Consider the following 4,432-nt stretch of genomic DNA (forward strand, 5'->3'; position numbering starts at 1 on the left):
TACTCAGTTAATCTCAACAAGGTGGTGATGCTACTAGAGATCTTGCTAGGGATTCAGCTGAAGAAAACCCTACAATGAATGATCATAAGCCACCAAAGGAGCTAAATCCTGATACAAGGCTTAAATCCTTCTAGAGAGAGAAAAAAAGATATTGCTTGGAGACCCAAAGTTTAATCTTCTAAAATCATGACCTCCGTTCTAAGGGAGGGAAAGGTTTGCTAAAGATAAGAAACATCTGAATAAACTCTGTTATGAAGACTTGTTGGAGGCTTCACTAGGGATTAACTATTCCTGCAATCTCTTATGTGGGAACTGATGAGCTTGAATACATTCATAAGGAAAATCCTATCTTAGGAGAACAATGAGTTCCGCTCTTCAAGATCTTACCATCCTTGAGATCACTATTGACATTCCTCTTTTATATTCACAAATCGAGGATTTTTTTTTAAATTTCAAAAAACATGATTATTTATATATCTTTTGTTTCAAAAATTATTATAAAAAATAAATGAAATTTCGTAAACTTAAACAAGATAAGAACAACAAACAAATGGGCAAAATGCTCAAATTTTATTGATAGAATGGTAGGCCGCATATGACGTGACTCCATGGATCATTACAAAGTTGAAAAATGGTAAGTACATGGAAAGGTATGCATTGAAATACAATGACCATTATTCTCCCTTACAACTTTGAATTCCGTTATACTCAGAACTTCGACCGAGGATGACTGAATTAGAATCTTTGATAGGAATTATTGCTTCAAATGATCAAATCAGGCCTGGTCCAGTTACTTTCCATAATCCTTAAATTTTGCCTAGATTTCCCTCTCGGGTTTTCAATCTACCAGGATGATTACTTTTTTGTTTATGTCTCTAATTTTTGCTTGGACCATCCTTTCGGGTTTTCAATCCACCGAGACGCTCATTTTTGCCTAAGTCGCCCTTTCGGGTTTTTAACTTAGCGAGTTGTTCTTTTATTTTTCTAAGTGAAGTATTTCTTGACTGCATCAACATTCACTGGATGAGGGATCTCCTTACCATCCATAGTCGTAAGAGTCATTGCACCACCGGAGAAGGCTCTCTTAACAATATATGGGCCTTCATAATTAGGAGCCCACTTTCCCCTAGAATCAACGTTGAAAGACAAGGTATTTTTGAGCACGAGGTCGCCTTCTCTAAATACGCGAGATTGGACCTTCTTGTCAAATGTTTTCTTCATTATTTTTTGATATAGTTGCCCATGACACAAAGTTTTCTTCCTCCTATCTTCAATCAAATTCAACTGATCATATATGCTTTGACACCATTCAGCCTCATACAATTTGGCTTTCATCAAGACTCACATTGATGGGATCCCAACCTCTACAGGGAGCACTGCTTCCATGTAATACATAAGAGAGAAAGATGTTTCCCCTTTTGAAGTGCATACAGATGTACGATACCCATGCAAAGCAAAATGGAACATCTCATGACAATCCTTATATGTCATAACCATTTTCTGGATAATCTTCTTAATATTCTTATTTGCAGCTTCAACAACCCTATTCATCTTAGGTCTGTAAGGATAAGAGTTATGATGTTCAATCTTGAAGTCGTCACAAACCTCTTTCATCATCTTATTATTCAAGTTCGACCCATTATCAGTGATGATCTTACTTGAAACACCATATCGATAAATAATCAGATTCTTGATAAATCTGACCACAACCTGTTTGGTCACATTAGCATAAGATGTTGCTTCAATCCATTTGGTGAAGTAATCAATAGCCACCAGAATGAAATGATATCCGTTAGAAGCTTTGGGCTCAATCATACCAATCATGGCATCCCGGTGGACAAAAGAATCAAAAGTTCCACGTAAAAGTTAGGGATAAATGCATTTGACTATATCTTGACGTTGTCTTTTGAGTACATTCTCACCCTTAGATTTACCTAAGCTTGACCTCAGGCGGCATCAGATTAGTCCAATCACCGTTAGAAGAAGAAAAGTATTGAAGCTCAGCACTATAGCAAACGACAGACAATGTTGTGATTAGTGGAAAGTCAAACAAATTTCCCTTTGGCATTTAATTTGTTTTTCAATATTTGAAAATTCCTCTTTAAGGATTTTTGCATCCTTGTACACACTCTACATGTACAAACTTTCCACTATCAATAAAATTTAGTCATTATTCAGGAAATTCTCATATTTTATTTTCCCGCATTTTGTTTGCAAAATAAATGCCAATCTTGATTGCATAATTCCATAAAACTTTGAGAATAATAAAAAGATAAATCAAAAGAAAAAACTTTATGCATTACTTTGATTGTTGAAAATGCCACAATGCACTATCAGTGGTCTATAACAAGCACTTGATGTACGATTATATATCAACTACTTCTTAGATAGATCATACACTGCTTTTCCCCAAACAGAGCCAAAAGGTAGTCCTCATCCAACATGATTCCCCCCAACAGTGTTGTTAACTTGGAAGCTCTTCCTTGCAGTTCTTCGATGTGGAGAACAACGAGTCGAAGTCTATCTTTCGTCATACCAACCTTACATTGCTATCCAATATCGCATTGCATATGCATCATAAATAAACAATGATGCATTGCATCATGCGTATCAAACATTCACAATAAAATTGATTTATCTCCCCAACAGAATATTTCAGTTCATCCCTAGCAGATCAAACCAACCAGTTTATCTGTTACTCTTTGCAACTCCCTTTTATCGGGATTTTTTTGGTTATTTCTTTATTTACTCCTCTTCCACCTGAACACCCGAAAAACTAACACATTTCGCACCTTCGGGTTAAAGATGATTAAATAGGAGAAGTTGTCATACCCCCAAATTTACCCTCCCTTTTTCTTCTTTTAACATACCTCATTTGCATACATCAAGTCATATCATGCATGACCATTGCATTTGATCATGGAATCACAAGCATGGGCACATTTTGATTTGTATATTAACACTAAGGTTTCACTTTGTTTTAATTGTAAACTAACCCTAACTTCATGAATAAATGGTTCTTGTTTGTTCTTGTTACTCAAGTAGGTGATCATGTTTCAAATCAAAGAAAAGTCAAGGTTTTTGATGAAATGAAATACAAGCTTGTTCATGGTGATTCAAAGATGGTTCATGTGTTGATTTTCATACCACAACCCTCAATATTCAAGCCATGCTTCATATAATTAGATCCATAATAAAGTTTTCATCAAGGGATGCTCATTCTATCATCATCATGGCTTAAAATGCAAGAAAATATCAAGTTTTCACAAAAGGGTGCAAAGTGGTTTGACCTAATTTGCAAGTATGCCATGCCTTTGGTCCAAAATCCATAAGTCCTTCTATTTTTGATAAAATTCCAATATTATTTGAGCCAAATATTACTTTTGGGATCCTCTCCAACTTTTATTCAAGGGTCAAACATCAATTTATCCATTTAGGACCTCATTTGTGCAAAGGACCAAGTTGCCAAAAATAGCCAAAACCTTGCCATGACCCCTACTTTCCACTCTTGCCATTTTCATCTCAATCATTCTCTTGACCCCATTCATTTTGCATTGTGTTAAGCTTATGTCAAAGATAATTTTGCCCAAGTTTGGATCAAAATACACGAGGGAATCAAAAGTTATAGCATCATGAACATAGGACCCCAAAATGACCAAACATGCTGCAAAGTGCTTGACCAATTGCCTAGCCTACAAAACCAGGTCACGACCTCAACTTTACAAGACCAAAACTTTCAACTCAAAGCTCCCTTTAGATTTTTTTTCTTTTATCATCTTATTCTACTCCATGGGGTAATCATTTGGCTCAAAGAAAATCACAAAACGCACGAGTGAATTGGATTTGGCCTAAGCTTGAACATGGTGACCTAACTCTGCTTTGGTCTGTGACCTATAATGTTGAAACTTACACAAATAAACTTGGGACCACTTCTCACTCATTAAAATTAATTACCCATGACCAAACACATATGAGGACAACTTGAAATGACTTGAGAACCTCCAAAATCACGAGTTTGGCACCAAAATTCCACACGATCGAGATCTAAAAATTTCCCACTTAATTCACATGAACTAGAGACAATTTCACACGTATTTGGATCCCAAAACATTCCCTATAAATAGTGGAAGTTGTTTCCTTCATTTGAAATCTTTGTAATCCAAATAAACCCTACCACCATTAAAGCTCGATACCTCTAAAATCAGTCAAAGCTCTTTTTCGTTTCAACCTCTTTTCCTTCCATTTCTTTGCCCAGAATCCTTCATCGGCATCCTCTGAAGGTGTTTGAAGCTTTTCTTTGGTATGAATCCTTATGCAACCTAGCTATTAGATTCACCAGTGTTGACTTATGAAGCTTCTTTCGAACAGGTAGATACGAGTTACAACTTTGAGCAAACAAGTTACCACACTCTTCGCCTTGTTCCACTTATCA

This window comes from Lathyrus oleraceus, chromosome 6 (assembly GCF_024323335.1).
Source record: "Lathyrus oleraceus cultivar Zhongwan6 chromosome 6, CAAS_Psat_ZW6_1.0, whole genome shotgun sequence".
Classification (NCBI taxonomy): domain Eukaryota; kingdom Viridiplantae; phylum Streptophyta; class Magnoliopsida; order Fabales; family Fabaceae; genus Lathyrus; species Lathyrus oleraceus.